We start from the raw sequence: 20,087 nt of genomic DNA on the forward strand, positions 1-20,087 counted from the left end.
ATTTCATCAATGGAGAGAAGAGATGATGAAGTTTTTTATACCATGTGTCAAAACAAGGAACAAATTTTCAATTAAAAAAATAATCTCTCTGAACTTTCAAAATTAACATAGGTAATCAAAAAGAAACTATTCAAATAATTCACAATTTTCAAATAACTTTGAAATTTTGTTGTTCAAGAAATAACATCTGTAATATTACATTTTTTCTCGATTAAAATCGAATCTTCAATTCAAGATCTATAAAACTTGATAGTAAATATCAGAGTAATTGATATGCGTTCAACTTTTTAACTGAGAATTTATCGTAAATAATTGTGATGCTTTCCATGGTATCACCGAAACAGAGAAACAGAATTAATAAAAAACTGGATTTCTCATTCATAGGCGATAGATCCATTCATAGTTTATCAAGAATCTACCACTTTGGAGCCGATAACTTCCTGTAGGTTAATAGGTGTGAAATGCTATCCAACCTATTCAGGAGAAATTGGTAGCATGGCAAATGGTACCCCTGGTGGGACCGAATTACAAAACAAATTGTCCCAAATGTTACCCCTGGTGTGGGACTGAATCTCCAAATTGTCCCAAATGGTACGCCCTGGTGTGGGACTCAAACTACAAAATATATCCCTGGTTATAAAAAAATATTGGTAGGATAGATATCTTGATAGGTTATGAATGGTATACTGCTGAATGGGAGGTCAGTTCTGGAGTGGTCAAGTTTTAATGAATAGATATCAGTGCATATTACAAAATGGCAAACATTAAAAATGATCTGAATCTTATAGCGTTCTTAACACAAAGGTTTGATGAGCAAAATGCTAAGATTGATAATTTGAAACAAGATCAAAATGCTAGGTTTGATGATATGAAGCAAGAATTTGCTAGCATTAGACTAGAGCAGGTTAGTATAAACCTTCTATTGAAAGATGCACATGAGACATTGATTGATAGTCATGAAGATGAAGGCAAATTGAAGCAGGATGATAGTAGTGTTGAGATACAAGATCAATTATTTCAAGTTTCAGATAATGTAGGCGTAGTTACTGTTATTGAAAAAGTAAATCCTAGTGAGATAGTAGAATTGAGTAATGTAGTAGGTAGGGAGTTGTCTTTATTGAAAGTCAACAGTAAAGAAAGTAGTATTGCCAAATTGAAAGTTAGGAAAACAGTAAATAAAGTGAATGTTCACATGAGACAGGTTTCTGTAGAGGTTAGGAACAATGTCAACAAAATGAATCTTGCTTTGAATCAAGTTGATGAATTCAACTTTCAACTGAAAATTGGAAAGGTGTATGCAAAGCATTATCTAGTGAACATGACTGACTTTTGTAAGCAAAATGGCTTTGTTGAAACAAATGAACCCATGAATAAAATCATGTTCTTGAAGAAAACAAAGCACAAAGTCACCATTGATGTGTTAGTATTCAAAGGTTGTTTCAAGTTGCTTACTTACAAGATGATGACTGTGAATCACATGATGAAAGGGTATTCCCCAGCACACAATGATTAGGAATCCTGTGTTATGCCGGGATTCAGAATAGCATAATCGCTACGCAGTGTATGGTAAGAGTCCATAATTGTGTCTTTTTCTTTCCTGTAGCCTATTTTTCTTGGCCCTTAATCGTTTCAAATTTTGATTCTTTCCTGTCTTTGTGTAATGTTCAGTAAAATTCTTCTATGATGCATATCTTAACCAATCTTGTCCATAGTCATTTAAATTTGTATTTTTTTTTCTGAAATAATTTTGGAAGTTAAAATAGTAGCTTATTTTCCTAATCTTTAAATTGTTGATAAAACTTAACTTTTCTAAAATCTATCTATTGTAGTGTAAATAATTGTTTGCTTGTGGTATATTTTTTCATCATGTATTACATATTTTGATTATGTTCATTTTTTGTCAGGTATTATATTAGGTAACTAGTTTTTTCAGAGCAAATTATGTCCCATTTTCTCATTTTCAGTATATTTTATTAAATATACTTCCTTATGAAAGTTGTATATTTTATTAAATATACTTCCTTATGAAAGTTTAGAACTGACATGTAGGATAGGCTCTAATTAATCTTTCTCTTCCTTGTATTATTTAGGAAATTTATTTACTCAATTTTTCTTTTTCTCTTATTTGTATTTTTTAGGGAACTTATTTTCCCATTATCCATATTGATCGTCTTTGTATTGTAATCTTGAAATGTTTGTACTTATTATACAGTCTTCAAATTTTGAAATTATTTAAAAAATAAATGGTAACCCATTATTGCCTAAAGAAGGAATAACAGAGGTTATGACTTAGAGAGGCAGTAATGAGATAATATTTTTTGTGTTGATTACTTATGTTGATTGCCATAGATGCAGATGATTACTTATGAATATTGATTGCCTTTGAAGCAAAATATTATTGATGTTTTGAATTATTTCTTGTTTAATGATTGATAGTAAAGTTTTGTCATGAAATGTAGTTTGTGTTTAGAACATTGAAAAGTCGAAATAAACTATAGTATCCAACAAACGATGATTAATAATATTAAATAATTTGCTTTTTATACAATATTTGAACAAAAAATTAAAATGAAAATTTATAAATGTGTCCACATAAATAATTTTGAATCCCTGAATGATAAATCATAAAATGTGAAATGAATTTGCTATAAATGCTATAAATGAAATGTTATACTAAATGATAATGAAATGCAGATATATTGTATTATGAAATGATTGTGAATAGAAGACCAATTGTCTGAAATATTATTGAAATATGTATTGAAATTATTTTTGTTGTGATGATCTGATGTTTTTTACAATTTTGATAATGATACAGGGTGTAATGAAATTTATGTAACATGTATTTGTTTATGTTCTAAATTTCGAAGAATGGATTAAATTTTGTTATTTGAACATTGAATAAATGGAAATGAAATTTTTTTTATTAAAATTTTGTAATTTGATGTCTCCAAATTTCACAATTTATGTATTGCTGACTGTATAATAAGATGTTAACAAATTTCATTTTTATATTGATTATATACTTAGAAATAATTTTCATGTGTATTAGATTGTATTGGTAGCCTAATAAAAATTTTCTTTTTAGTTTATAAGCATTTTAAGATAACAGGTACAGCGTGGACATTAACATTGAAATAATTATCATGTGAATCTCGAAATCAGCAACAAGTGAACGCTATGAAGAGTGTTAAGAACATTTGGGTGATTTTCGAACTAGTGTGAGTCATTAATTGACTATCAGCGCCAATGTCGATGCCAATGCCAACACCAATATCTACACAAATAACTACGCAAATATCTACGCTGATGCTTATGCCAATGTCAACGCCAATAACTACACCAATGTCTACGCCAATGCCTGCGCCAATGTCGATGCCAATGCCAACACCAATATCTACACAAATAACTATGCCAATATCTACGCTGATGCTTATGCCAATGTCAACGCCAATAACTACACCAATGTCTATGCCAATGCCTGCGCCAATGTAGATGCCAATGCCAATGCCAATATCTACACCGATGTCTACGCCAATGCCTGCACCAATGTCGATGCCAATGCCAATATCTACGTTGATGTCTACGCCGATGCCTGCGCCAATGCCAATGCCTGCGCCAATGTTGATGCCAATGCCTACGACAATGCCAACGCCAATGCCGACACCAAAGCATATGCCAATGACAATGCCAACGCCTATTGCTGACCATGTAACTCAAACTTCAACACTACCACATTACCTGAAGGTAATTGCCATCCATGTTCACATTCACAACTTTGAATTCAGAATAACAGTCACAGTATCATGAAAGAATTGATTCAAAAAATCCTCTCCTAAATTATTCCTGTATGCAGAACTCTAAACCTTGAAATCTGAAAATATCAAAAAACCAAACCTTACCTAAATTAATCCTCACCCAAATTAATCCTGTATGCAGTGTCTATCTCTTTTCCAAAAAACGAATTACATTGTCATTTCAAGCCTGTAATGTACATTGTATAATTATATGATACAAAATTTACGTGACTCTGTATCGAGTTTGGTATGCAGCCGTCTACTACAAGCATGAGGCAATGCTAACTGAGATGTCACCTGTATCGAGTTTGGTATGCAGCCGTCTACTACAAGCATGAGGCAATGCTAACTGAGATGTCACCTGTATTGAGTTTGGTATGCATCAGTCGACTACAAGTATCAGCCCAACACTACGTGCATCCAGATCAGCCCAACACTATGAGTATTCGGATTGGCCCAACACTGATGTCATCACACTGGAGTCACACTTAACTGAAATTCATACTGAGTGCCTTAACGGACTGTTTTCCAAAATTTGCATCAATAAAATCAACTGCGTCAATAGTGAAAGAAATGAACATTTTTTGATTTATTGAAATTTTATGTGAAAATTAAATGTAACAATTCATCAATTCATTAAAAATTTTTTTGTTCAACATACTAAATTTTCATGCAATAAAAATTGAATTTTTCTATTTATGTGCAATTTAAAAAACTATTCTTTATATATATTAAACTTTCTGTTGAGATATTTTCCTTAAATTATGAAGCTAAATCAAAAGCAATTTTGATATTCTATACTTTGAAATATTGTTTGGAAACGTATAACAAATGCTATTGATGAATTTTTATAATAATTTTCAATTATAGTTGACATGTAATGTTTTTATAGAAAAAATTGTTACTGTTCTCAAATTTAATTTCAACAATTTCCATTTGTTTCAATGTAATTTTTTTTCTTTAAATTCTCAAACAGTAAAATTTTTTATGTCAAGAGGGGGGTATTTGTAATATTACATTTTTTCTTGATTAAAATCGAATCTTCAATTCAAGATCTATAAAACTTGATAGTAAATATCAGAGTAATCGATATGCGGACAACTTTTTAACTGAGAATTTATCGTAAATAATTGTGTTGCATTCCATGGTATCACCATAACAGAGAAACAGAATTAATAGATTATTTAAATATAGATGATATATAAATTTAAAATAACAGTTTCGAAATAAAGTTTTATTGAGAACAAAAAGAAAATGTAAATTCTAAACTTGTAATTTATAATTTTTTTGGAATTTAATATCAATGACGTGTCCATAACGTTGACACTGATTTTGAGGTGTGGTCTTTGCTCTGTACTTTGTGCTCGGTCTTCTCTAGAAAAATGGTGGCTGGCTATGGAAAGTGTTTTGTGCTCTCTGAATATTTTTCTGTTTAATTGAAATTTATAATGTTTTAAATTGAGTTTTGAACAGTTTTATGGTGTTCTAATTTTGTATAAAATTGTTTTGTGTGTATACAAGCCTATAGCCATTGTTTTCAACTATATAAACTGGATAAGTATTTTAGCTTGTAATGATGCTAGGATGTTTAAGTGTGTAAGGTATTGTATTGTGGATTTGTGTTGTATATTGCCAAAATTCTTCTGAAGATTATAAGTTGGTTTGCTCTGAAAACTGGATTTCTCATTCATAGGCGATAGATCCATTCATAGTTTATCAAGAATCTACCACTTTGGAGCCTATAACTTCCTGTAGGTTAATAGGTGTGAAATGCTATCCAACCTATTCAGGAGAAATTGGTAGCACGGCACATCTTACAATTTAACACCAACTGTTATATTTAAATATACCAGCATGAACTGTGAAAATCTAAACACAGCTGTGTTTGAGAAGAAAATACCTAATTAGAACCGTACGAATTAAAACCTGACATGTATGAAAGCCTCATTCGTTTTCGGTAACGAGCCGAACTGAACCGAACCGAATGAAACCGAAAGCGTTTGAAGCTAGCCTAATTCTATAGTCTGTTTTTTACTCTAATATTAGCGTATGAAGGAGGCAAAATTTCCAAAAACCTTGTATATACATCGACGCGCAATTAAAAAAGGAACATACCTGTCAAATTTCATGAAAATCTATTACCGCGTTGTGCAATATGAAAACATTTGAACAGTTAAGCATTTAAACATTAAGAGAAATGCCAAACCGTCGACTTGAATTTAGACCTCACTTCGCTCGGTCAAATATCCAGTACTTTATCAATGGGAGTCCAGAACACTCGATTTTTATGTACATCTATAACTACAGAATATTCTGAGAAGTAGTCGTTACCTACGAGTCAAAAGGTCATTGAATCACAAACAACGCATGATACTGTATATTTGATAAAAAATGCATCCGACTTAGATAATGTAGGCTACAGTTCTTGAATGAGGGAGTTGATATAGTAAAAACGGTGTGGGCGTGCTGACAGTAATATCTGCAATAAACTAACAAACGGATAACATTATTCAACCAGAGTATCATGTCATAGTGCTATGTTTACAACTGACAAAATTAGAAGAAACTCGAGCTGCCTATAACGGGAACTAAACACAGTTGAACCCTAATTTTAGTAGTAAGCAGCACGTATATGCATTTAATTCTGCCGCCAAATGAGTTCAAGAGGGCTATCACGTTGTTTTGGAGCTCCTCGGTAGATTTAGAGTTCTGCCCTCAAAGTTATGTATTGAGTTTGGAAAAAAGATATAAGTTACTATTGGCCAAGTCAGATTTGTATGGTGGGAGATCGAAGTTATCTTATCTCATTTGATTAGCTGGATAAGCCGCTCGGTTGCATCGCCCCCCCCCCCCTACAGCTTACTGTATCTTATACTGTACCGTATGTTATCAGAGGTTGAATAAAATAACCCACGTGAAACTATTATTTTGCTATCTATGGTTTCGGGTTTCAAGCCCTTTCTTACTCTTCCAAACTCAACCTATAAGTAATATAATTTCTGAATAATATAATTGAAAGGAATATTATCTAAATAAATATTGACATAATGATATGAGTATAGAGCTCACAATTTGGCCAATGTTTATAATTGGATCAATGGAAAATTCCATTCCCTGCCAACTCGCTACGTATTAATGCATCGAGTGAACATAATCATCATTATGATTCAAAGCGTGAATTAGCTGCCCTAAACAATCAACTCCGGTATCAAGATTCCCTTCTACAATAGTAATACTATTCAGCGTGTGATTCAATTGGAATTGTAAATTGGATAATGAGTTATTCATTTTCATTGGCAGAAATATAACAGTAGTTTCCAATAACTGTATGCTATGAACAATTACATTGAAGAAGTATATTGATATTATCAATAATAATAATAATAACTGAATCTTCCGCCCAGTGCACAGTTCTGTATTACTTAATTAGTTGATATATTCATTGGACATACTCATTAAACATATTCCAACAATACAACATCTATTATCTACAGATAAATTTGCCTCCAAATTTGTAGGTAATAAAGTTGAATCTCAACGATGATAATGATACAATTAAGAGATTTGTATCGATGTAGCCTGAACTTTATAACGGGGCTGATTTTACATTGAGTCAAGACTATTCAAATAAAGTGCTTTATAAAAATGGTTTCATTAATCGGGCTCGGGATTCGTTATATCAGTGTTATACTGCAATTATTGTAAGTGCAACTTAATAAGATCATTCTGAAATACAACAATCAATTTCAATTCTCAAACGAGAATAATTTAGGGGAATAACATAATGACGATTGGCGGCAACATATTTGAAACTACGATCAGACTACTGTATATGTGTATATATAATTGTTTCCAGAATACTTTTTCCTTTGTGTAAATTGTGAAATTCGATGATTTTTTTAAAAGTCGTCAAAACAGATGTTCTACAGATGAAATATCTTGACTATGACTATGTTCTTTTTATAAACTGCTCTACCTACCTACTTCATGCACGAGAAGGAGGTTACAAAGTCCATTTCTCAAGGATGGGGTGGACCCCCCATTAGTTTCCCAGGAAAAGCAGGAATTGATTAACATTGGTGTTGATTTATTTGTCTATCATTCGACAAAGCAGATAACGATGCCAGTTGATAGAGCTGATAAATAACTATACAGGTTATGAATTTGAAAAAAAATCGTTATAGCTGTTTTTGAGAAAATCGTGAAAAACATGGTTTTTAGTCATTTTTCTCAAGAATATTACGGAGCTCCTGCAATTTTCCCAGAAATGAGACTCATGTCAGTTGATAGGGCTTATGAATGCCATTCATGGTATGAATTTGAAGAAAATCGTTGGAGCCGTTTTCGAGAAAACCGTGAAAAACATGGTTTCTTAGTCATTATCCGCCATTTTTCTCAAGAATATTACGGAGCTCCTGAAATTTTCCCAGAAATGAGACTCTGCCAGTTAATAGGGCTTATAGATAGCTATCCATGGTATGAATTTGAAGAAAATCGTTAGAGCCGTTTTCGAGAAAAACGTGAAAAACATGGTTTTTTAGTAATTATCCGCCATTTTTTCCGTCATCTTGAATTGAATTTTATCGAATTTCTTATTGTCGGAACCTCATGGTATAAGGACCTTAAGTTTAAAATTTCAAGTCAATCGGTTAATTAGGAATGGAGTTATCGTGTTCACAGACATACACACATACACACACACACAGACCAACACCCAAAAATCATGTTTCTGGACTCAGGGGGCCTTGAAACGTGTAGAAAACTTGAAATTAGGGTACCTTGAATTTTTTTGGAAAGCAATACTTTCCTTACCTATGGTAATAGGGCAAGGAAAGTAATAAAAATGAGCGATTGTTGAAAAAATGTAAATAACTGAAAACAGAATGATATGAAAATGAGCACAATCAATGCATTTTGAAATAATAGTAGTCTAGTTCTAGTGAATGAAGCAGTTAGGAAAGATGAGTTAAAAATCTGGTTTTGTACACTCACACAACTTTCCTTGCTCATATTTGAAACTACGATCAGACTTCTGTATAATATGTGTGTATATAATTGTTTTCAGAGTACTTTTTCCTTTGTGTAAATTGTGAAGTTCGATTATTTTTTTCAGTCGTCATTTTTTTAAAGTCGTCAAAACAGCTGTTCTACAGATGAAATATCTTGACTATGTGTTCTTTTTATGAAATGCTCTACCTACCTACCTCATGCACGAGAAGGAGTTTACAAAGTCCATTTCTCAAGGATGGGGAGGACCCCATTGGTTTCCAAGAAAAAAGACTCATGTCAGTTGATAGGGCTTATAAATAGCTATTCATGGTATAAATTTGAAGGAAATCGTTAAAGCCGTTTTCGAGAAAACCGTGAAAAACATGGTTATTTAGTAATTATGCGCCATTTTTCTCATATTACGGAGCTCCTGCAATTTTCCCAAGAATGAGACTCATGTCAGTTGATAGGGCTTATAAATAGCTATCCATGGTATGAATTTGAAGAAAATCGTTAGAGCCGATTTCGAGAAAACCGTGAAAAACATGGTTTTTTAGTAATTATCCGCCATTTTGCTCAATAATATTACGAAGCTCCTGCAATTTTCCCAGAAATGAGACTCATGTCAGTTGATAGGGCTTATAAATAGCTATCCATGGTATAAATTTGATGAAAATCGTTAGAGCTGTTTTCGAGAAAACCGTGAAAAACATGGTTTTTTAGTAATTATCCGCCATTTTTTCCTCCATCTTGAATTGAATTTCTTATTGTCCGGTCCTCATGGTATAAGGACCTTAAGTTTGAAATTTCAAGTGAATCGGTTAATTAGGAATAGAGTTATCGTGTTCACAGACATACACACATACACGAAAATTGAAATTTCAAGTGAATCGGTTAATTAGGAATATAGTTATCGTGTTCACAGACATACACACATACACACACAACACATACACACACACAGACCAACACCCTAAAATCATGATTTTGGACTCAGGGTGCTTTTGGACCCTTGAAACGTATAGAAAACTTGAAATTGGGGTACCTTAATTTGTTTTGGAAAGCAATACTTTCCTTACCTATGGTAGTAGGGCAAGGAAAGTAAAAATTATTATGGGCAATTAATTTATTGATGAATATTAATCAATAATATAATAGATTGGAATTTTCTCAAATGATTGACAGAACTTGGAAATATTTAAAGCTAACCATTAATTCAATTTTTAAAATCGAAAATAAATAAGTTACAGTATATAATTAATGATTCACTCTTGTTAAGGCTTATCGACAGTACGCAAATACATGAGTAATTAAAACTTAATTCAATAATTTGATTGGCTGTTCTAGAAACTCTCAGTTTACGACTATTACGTAATGATTGCAGTTTCTTTGAATCTACTGACAAGTATGAATGACATAATTTTCGCTGACGACTTTCAAAGGAAGAGTTCTGAAAAGAAGATGACGTGAAATAATTTGGTACTAAACTTTAGAACAATGAATTCAACAACCAAATTCGCTAACTACTAGAGAGGTCATCAAGCTGGCTGTACTGATTATTTATTCAACGAGTTGTAGAATTTAGACACCTTGGACAGGAAAACCTTGGAAGGTAGACAGCTAAATTATTGCCAACATTTGTAGGGTGATTAATCATATAACAGGAAAGTAGCTAGACAAAACTTTTCAGAAAAATGAATGATTGAATAAAAACAAAAAACTGATGTAATTCTACTTACAAAAGCTGGTCGTTATCCTCAACCTTACAACAGTTACTTAAACCTCGAGCTTGTAAGAGTTAGCTTAGCTATTATTTTGCACAATTGTTTTCAGGAAGCACAATCAACAAACACAGTGAGAAATTATTACAATTTAACACCGAAGATAAAAATGTGGAATATTAAAGAAAACAATTCTGAAGAAAGGAATCAAATTGAAGAATTACAGAACCGATGAAAAAGTTGAACCAAACGCGATGTGTACCGTATTAAATAATGACTGTAGAACTATTGTACATCTCTTACATGTGTTAAGAAAGGTCAAATACTGTAATCTATGGGTCATTCAATAGGATCAGAGATAAGACTACAATCATAAATAGAAAGACCACTGATTTAATTTCACAACAATTGACACTTATATAACCTACTAGATAAGATATCGAATTATTGGCCTTTGGAGTCAAGCTTAAACAATAAAAAATACAATAATATTAAATGAGAATTCTGGATATCAAGGCAAATCACTAAACAATAGAGTTTAGGAAATCTTTATCTCACTTGAAAAAATATTTTAAATGTAATTTTTTTATTATTTTGAGGATCCTAAATATGAAAATTAATGTTTCTTTCATTTATTTATTTATCAAATTGTGTACAAATACTTAACATGAGAAAAGGCACAACAGGCTCATGCCCAAAACTATCCCATTTCCAATTTATACTATACAGTCCAAATTAAAATGTTGGTTGTCTCTTTCACTTTTCAAAATACAATTTACGCTCTTCAATACTCAGATAAACGAATATTAACAATTTTTTAAAAATTTATTAATATTATTATTTATTAATAATATTTTAATACAAACATTAATTTAATGCCAAAATTATTTCTGCACTGTAAATTTTAATAAACTAATGCATTTTTGAAGTTCTTATACAAATTGGGAAGTAATTTAAATTCCAAAAATCTAGATGAATCCCGATATTGTGAAAAAATTAACTACATAGTACGTAGAAGGATCTATACAAAACGTTTTCAATTTTTTGTGCAGTAGAAACAAGGCTGTAGTTTCTAATCAACTTGAATGAATTCAACATTATCAAATAGTTCAGTGCCATTCAACGAATGAATCAATAAAACACGTTATCAGTGTTAGCAACCGACCTCAAATACAAGAGTTTGAACGCAAGTTGTTGAGAGTCTGAATTTTATACACTGTTCTAGTACAACAAGGTATTACCTTTATCAGAACTTTAATATTTATTTTTAATACATTCTAATCACTAATCTGACGAACCTCTAGGCTCACTCATGACAAACTGAATTGCTCTACTTTTATATAATTTTATTACTAAATTGGGAGGCATTGATATGCGTGGCATATGAAACACGCATATGATCACAAATGATATCATACACATCAAATGAACAATTAAAACCAGAATCAAATAAATTTCAGATATTATTATTTTGTTTTCATTTTCATTTTTATCTTTTCAAGTGGAAAAGATACTTTTTTCCTGAGACATCGAACACTACGCAATGTTCTATATCGTCTCATACCCTACAACCAATCTACTTCTTTCTAATATAGTAATCAGTGTTCAAACGCCTACTGAAATCACTACCAAAAAAGTATCACCCTCATTCATATCTCAGATTTCTAACATCATGTATAGAAGAATATCATCTATGGAACAGCTACAAAACGAATATGACAACAAAACGGATATAAATACATTTTACAAAAAGATGAGGAGCAATAGGTCCTTATGTTTGTTTATCTGTGCCGATTCGGCCTTAATGGAGCAAAATAGAAGAAAATGACAGAAGAGTCAACAGACAACAGACCTTGGACAGAGCAAAGCACATTATCTCTCCACCTGCCAATTTAAGGAAGAATAAGTTCCTATTCTAAAAAGAATAATTTGCCATTCTAGATGAGGAAAATATGAAAATTGACAGCCCTCAGATGGAAGCGGAATGCTATTAATTTATTTCTGTTGCTTCTTGTAAAGTATATCCACTTCTCAAGAATGCAAATTCAAATAGATTAAGCAAAGTTAAATCATTATCAAATTGTTTTATGCTTTCATCTCCACATCCATATCAAGAAAGTTTTAAATGCATAGAATGTTTTGTCTTATCGTGAGCTTTAATAAACTAAAATTAAACCAGCATATCTACAAAACGGTTAAAATAAAAGTTATATAATCAATCCCTTTTTTCCATAGAATGGAAATTGAAAACAACTGGAAATGAAATATTTGAGAAGGGGGGGAGAGGAGTGGAGAGTAAAATAGAAACAACTGGAATACTTGATAAGGTGTAAGAATGGGGAAGTAGAACCTACAAACAATCAGACCACCTGAAATTTTATTCAGAAATTTCCTTACATGGAAAACAGTATATTTCAAATGATTGGGTGAGTGAAAAGAATTACCTTCGACAGAGCAGCATTTGCATTAGTGGCAGAAGTGACTTGGTCGACATTGATGCCTGACCAACCCTTGGTGACACCTTTCACACCGGCAATCACCATGTTTGCTTGCGTCACGCTCGCCCGCCGGTCCAACACTCAATGCAACAGCAAGCACACGCCTATCAAGGACGTCCTCCCAGACTCTAGACAAGCAGCAAGCACCTCTTCACGCAGACTAAAGTCAAGTTCTCGGGCGAAACTAGTTTGCAAGGCTGACAATGTGTGAATGTGTGTGAACTGAAGACGACACGCTAGAGTCGCCACAAGACAGAAGGCACTCAGTGCTGTAAGCTAGCACTAGCACACCCAACTCCTAATAGCATTCGAACTCCAACAAAACAACTGGCTCATAAACATGAACGAAGCGGCTAGATGCAGTTTGCGCATGCGTATCACTATTACAGTCATCCACAAGACTTGTTTGAATGTAATTCCACCTTGTCTATAGATTCACTTCAAACTGTCACCACATTGATCTAATGTGAAGCATTGATGTGATTCACAAGGAAAATACAGCTAACTGAAACTTAGTAATGAATTATTATTGACAAGTAAATCAGATGGATGAAATGAAAAACTGTAATTTATTGTCACCGAACGAATTTAAGTAAATTTAAATTAGTTATTATAAGTTGAGCAGCCTCAAGTTATTGTTTCATCTAATTCCATTAGCGAACAATTCATCTTATCCCAGAGAAAAATACAAGTGTTTTGTAAATATTGATGAAATTGCCAAGATTGAATTACCATCATGACTGGACATCGTGATCATAGGCGAGTCTATCAATTAATTGTTGAGATGTTGACATGGCACCTGTATGTTTTAGATCGTCCTACACTACTGTATATACAGTTAAGATATATGTTTACATACTGTACTCATGACGTAATGTGTCAAATTATAACAATTTTGTTCAAATTGTTATAAATTTACAGGGTTATAAATTTTTTGTTCAATAAATTTATCTGCATTCAAAATTCAAACACAACTTTCATGGAAACAAGAATTTAACACCCTAATATTGGAAAAAAATATGAATTCAAATTTTGATTTACAAAACGTTATAGAATTTTAATTTCTGTTTTTGTTAACTTTATATTTATTTTTTCAATAAGTTTCACCAGGAAAAAAATCCAGAATTTATTCTATTCAAGTCATGCTGCAATCAGAGTTTCATCATGACTTTCATGAAGGGTAAGGTCAGTAAATTCTCTTGTAGGTACTAAAAATGTTCTCTTGAATAATGAGCCGGTTTCTGAGTTGTGTTTTATGAGCCTTAACCGCTGCAAGAAATATTGCCTGTGAAATTTGACTTTCAGCTCAATCTGTTTTTATTTGTAACCTTGGATGGTTTTAGAGATAGATTGATTCACATTATTATCAAAATATGCAGGGTACTGATACTCTAGGCCCTAGGGCATTGTTCCTGGGTAAGAAACATATCTAAATATCATATTCAAATTGTCCGGAAGTCTTCAGTTAGTCTTCGGCCATTTTGCTTTTTTCACTTTTTTTCTAAATAATGGTTAAACATATGAAATTGAAACTTTGCACAATCATGAATAACAACTATAGTAAACGAAAATTGGAGAGGCGGGTGATTGTGGCACCATCTCTGATTGAAAATGGTAAATTTTAAGTACTAAATTACATGTTTTATGAAAAACAAACAAATACTCGTCACTTGTCTAATTACAATGGTTCAATGAAGGCTTGAATTGGTGCTTATCGTTTCTTATCGTTTCTATATTTTTTTACTTAAATATGAAAATGTAAAATTTACATAAATTTATGACTGAATCTTGAATGAACATATTTTTAATGAGAAGTCAAATTTGAACAAACACAAATCAGATGAACTTTTTTTACTGCTTGAAATTTACTAATTTCAATCCGAGATGGTGCCACCATCACCCGCCTCTCCAAGGTCTATAAAATACAGGTCATGACACAATCCCGTGATGCATTGCAAAATCACCATTTTATGGGGTTCTAGTTCACCAATTTTCAAATTTATCACCTGTAATCATTATAGATTGAACAACATGATGTGTGTGATGAGTTGATAGTTTATCATAATCGATTGTCGATAATTGATAGTCGATCATATTTGAATGGGGTGTCAGTCAAGATGGCGGACTCAAATAAGAATGTGGAAATTGCTTATGGTTTCTTTGTATTGATCTGAATAAATTGTGTTATTAAAGTGCATTCTAATATGACAAGTGTTTTATTGCAAATATAACATGGCGCTGCGGAAATAATAGATCATCTGTGTGGAGTTACAACTATTAGGCTACATCATCATGGAAGGATTTTGACCACCAAGGCCAATGGAGTTGGATGGAGACGTAGTAGGAAATTTGAAGAAATGGATTTCAAAGTTTGAAGTTTTTATGTTAGCCACTGAAAATGATCAAAAGGACGACAAAGTTAAAGTAGCAATGTTACTGAATACCTACTATATGAGAGGATGCACTGGATATTTCTCAAGAAAGTCTCAGTTATCAGTAATAATGTAATTGAAAAATATGATCATTTGTTTGAAAGGTTAGGCTGTATTAAGGTTGAACCTTATAAACTTAGAACCAACCCTGCGGTACCTCCTTCAGTTTGTATCAATAGAAGAATACCTATGCATTTAAAAGAGTCTGTAAAGTTAGAACTAGATAGGTTGGTAAGGTTAGGAGTAATTAAAGAAGATGATGAACCCACAGTCTGGGTCAACCCAATAGTGTGTGCTAGAAAGCCAGATGGCAAAATCAGACTATCATTAGATCTACAACAACTTAATAAAGCTATACTTAGAGAACATTACATTCTACCAACCTTTGAGGAAATTTCAGTAAAATTAAAGGATGCAAAATATTTTAGTGTGATAGATGCCAGTCAGGGGTTTTATCAAATACCTTTGGAAGAAGATTCTTCAAAATTGACTACTTTTCAAACAGAATGGGGGAGGTATCGTTTTCTTAGATTACCTTTTGGTATTTCATGCAGCCCAGAAATTTCTCATAAAGTATACAGTAAAATATTTGAAAATGTTGAGGGTACTTGTTTATTTATTGATGATTTGATTGTATGGGGTTCAAATGAAACAGAGCATGATGATAGACTAGAAAAAGATACTATGAACATACAATTCAATAAGGATAAGTGTAAATTTATAATGAGAGAGGTTAGATATTTGGGACATGTTTTCACTGACAAAGGTATTAAAGTTGATGATAGAAAAGTAAAAGCAATACAGGACATGAAAGCCCCAGCAAATGTTGCCGAGTTACAACGATTCTTAGGAATGTTGACTTATATTTCAAAATTTGTTCCCAACTTGTCTCAACTTACTAATCGGCTAAGAGAGTTGGTAAAAAAAGATGTTCATTTTTTTGGCGTGAGTATCATCAGTCTGATTTTGAAATGTTGAAGGAATTCATTAGTAGGCCACCGCAGTATTGCAATATTTTAAAGCTAAAGATGATATTGTTTTGTCTGTTGACAGTTCTAAAGATGGGTTAGGTGCAGTAATTATGCAAAACAATTTGCCAGTTGCATATAGCAGTAAATCTTTGACTTGAGCTCAAATCAATTATGCTCAAATTGAAAAAGAGTGTCTTGCTATACTATTTGGCTGTGAAAGATTTTCACAGTACTTGTTTGGAAAGCATATTATTGTAGAGTCTGATCATAAACCATTGGAGGCTATATTTAAGAAACCACTTAACTTAATCAGTGTCCAGCAAGGTTACAGAAAATGAGAATTAAGTTACAACATTTTGATATTGAAGTTCGGTATAAACAAGGTCAATCATTGTTTTTAGCAGATACATTGTCTAGAGCTAAGGTAAAGAAAGTGAAGAAGAATTGGGGGAAACCTCAATTGAGGAGATTGAAGCACAAGTTAGATTAGTTTCTGTTAATGCAACTAAAGAAGGATTACAATACATGAAAGATGAGATTCAAAAGAACAGTGAGATGAAAAAGCTAGTTAGCTATGTGTTACTAAGCTGGCCAAAAGAAAAAAGCCAAAGTAGACCCAGAGTGTAGGCCATATTTTTGTTTTAGAGAGGATCTTATGTCATTGATGGCTTGCTGTTCAAAGGTACCGGTAATAGGTTCTTGTCACTCCAATTTTAAGAAAAGTGATACTTCAAAGACTACATTACAGTCATATGGGTATGGAAAGGACAAAGATGAGAGCTAGAGATGCAGTTTTCTGGCCAGGTATAAGTAGTCAGATTGAACAAATGATTTCAGAATGTAGCATTTGTGTAGTAACTCAAAGAAAAAATAGTAAAGAATCTCTAATCAATAGGGAATTACCAAGTAGACCTTGGGAAATAGTATCTATGGACATTTTTACATTGTGGGGAAAAGACTACTTGTTGATTGTTGATCACTATTCTAAATACCCTGAAATTGCCTTGTTAGAGAATTTGTCATCTTTGCTAGACATGGTATTCCATGGGTAGTTTAGAGTGATAATGGTACTCAATTTTCAAGTTCAAAATTCAAAGAGTTTGCAAAATTATGGAATTTTGAATCCAAAACATCAAGCCCTTTGTATGCTCAGTCAAATGGGCTTGTAGAACGACATGTTCAGACACTTAAACGGTTGCTAGGCAAGACTAGGAGTGATGGGAAAGATACATATTTGGCTTTGTTAGAATACAGGAATATGGGACATATGGGACATATGGACACTGGGACATATGGAACCATCCCCAGCTCAGCTCTTATTCAGCAGAAAATTGAATGGTGTCCTGCCATTCACTGGTATTTCATTAGTTCCCAAAGTAGAGTTAGATTTTCAGAGTGCTTTGAAAACCAGATAGTACAAACAAAAACGTTACTATGATAAGAGGTCTATAAAAGTAAGTTGGGAATAGGGGACCATGTTTTTGTTGAGAAGGGTAACACAGAGAGAGAGAGAGAGAGAGAGAGAGAGAGTGATAGAAGGGGTAGCCAATAGACAGAGATCATATAATGTTAAGCTGCAGTCTGGTAACATAGTAGATATAAACCGGCGACATTTGATGCCATTTAGGGTGCAAGAGCCAGTACAGAAGGAGAACATGAATGAATTACCCAATGAGGACATCAATGAATCAGATGGTCAGAATAGTGCAAATGGAGAAGGTAGGAAACAAGGGGAATATAATGGGGAGGCCAAGAGAGATCAGACCACCCTTATATTTGAAAGATTATGTAACCTAACTTGGTAGTGGGGCAGAAAATTTAGAATTTTATGTATTGAATATTTTATTATGTGTTATTTCTTTATATGTGTATTTTCATGTTATGCTTATTATAAGTAAGTTACTTATACTTTAATGTAAGCTAATGGTGTAGTAGTTGTATGATGAAATAATAAAAAGGGGAGATGTGATGAGTTGATAGTTTATCATAATCGATAGTCGATAATCGAGAGTCGATCATATTTGTATGGGGTGCCAGTCAAGATGGCGGACTCAAATAAGAATGTGGAATTACTTATGGTTTCTTTGTATTGATTTGAATAAATTGTGTTATTAAAGTGCATTCTAATAAAACATAACAATGTGTTATTTTATTATATTGTTCAAGGGATATTGCTTGACTTTGAATTGTATAATAAATTGTTCCCACAGAATAATAATATTTAGATTCAAGCTAGGAACTGATTTGTTGATTTTTAAATTTAATTGATCGGTAACTACTCTTTTTGAAGTTGTCCTCGCATGTTTTTGTGTTATTCTTTAAAAACAAGGTAGAATGCTTTTAGAACTAAAATGGGAAAGAATCTCTGTTGTAGTTCTGACACTGTGTTACTTGTAAATTGAATAAGAATTTCAATAAAACAACTGAACACTACACTACAAATTTAAAAAATGGATGAAAAAAAGAATCATTATACTGAAGTTAAAAAGGTGTTTGTTTATAATAATGGAGAGAAATGCGAATTCGAGTAGAAAATAGAGGAAGATAAAGCCTATTTATGAGATAAGATTGATTTAGAGAGAGAAGAAAATAGATTGAAGACAGGGAGAGAAAGATGGAGAGAGACAATAAGTAGAATGCGCATTGAAATAATAGACAGTCTCTATAGTATTACGTTGTTTGAAACTAACTGAAGTTGAGTAGATACAGATTGAAGGTTAACTGGTCAACTTTGATTGGTCAAGGCCAGACGCTGAGTATTTTCAAGTTCAAATACGCCGAATCCCGAATGTTCAAACATTGGCAGCAATAGCTGAAGCTGGCAAGCCTTTTCAAATGATACTTCAATTGTGAGAGATATAATCAACTTATAAGAAAGAATAACGGTGAGAGTAATGAACTCTACAATAATAATAATATATTACAATATTATTTTAACTCAGTTGACTTGATTAGTTGAAAAGTCAATTTTATAAGTTTTATGATTCTTATCACACCCAGAATTTTTAACATAATCGTCAAATTTATTATCTACGTATAAGTCTAGGAAAAAATGTCGAATGCAAAGACTGTGAGATACTATAATCACAGACAACTTTGAATAGAAGATTGTCTTTAGTAGATAGATCTACTTTGCCAAGTAGATAGATAAATGCCTTTTATTTACACTTTAAAATTTCAAAAGTGATGTGGGCGAAATTGAGGCAATAAAAGCCCCCTCTTCCACTTAACCCACGATTATTAGTTACATTACATGAAATAATAATATACTTTACAATTCAAAAATAAGTTATGAATAAGAATTTCAATAAAACAACTGAACACTACACAACACATTTAAAAAATGAATGAAAAAACATTCACACAGACACACACACACTCACATCTCAAATAAAAACCGCCTAGTCAAGCCCCCCCCCCCCCCAAATACACGCCATGACAGCCACACTGAACCGGCGTTGACTGTCCAGCAGCCTTATGTGGACTGGCAGTGAATTCCATAGCCTAATAGCTGTAACATGAAATGACTTATTATAAAGCTCAGTTCTATGAATTGGAACAGACAATGAACAAGCTCCATGACGCGTCCCACCCCTGCCAACATCACCCATGAAGCGAAACCTCGCCGCCAAGTAATTGGGAGACTGAGATTTCAAAAGTTTGAAGAGGAACATTAGTG

The sequence above is a fragment of the Nilaparvata lugens genome, chromosome 7, assembly GCF_014356525.2.
Source record: "Nilaparvata lugens isolate BPH chromosome 7, ASM1435652v1, whole genome shotgun sequence".
Classification (NCBI taxonomy): Eukaryota; Metazoa; Arthropoda; class Insecta; order Hemiptera; family Delphacidae; genus Nilaparvata; species Nilaparvata lugens.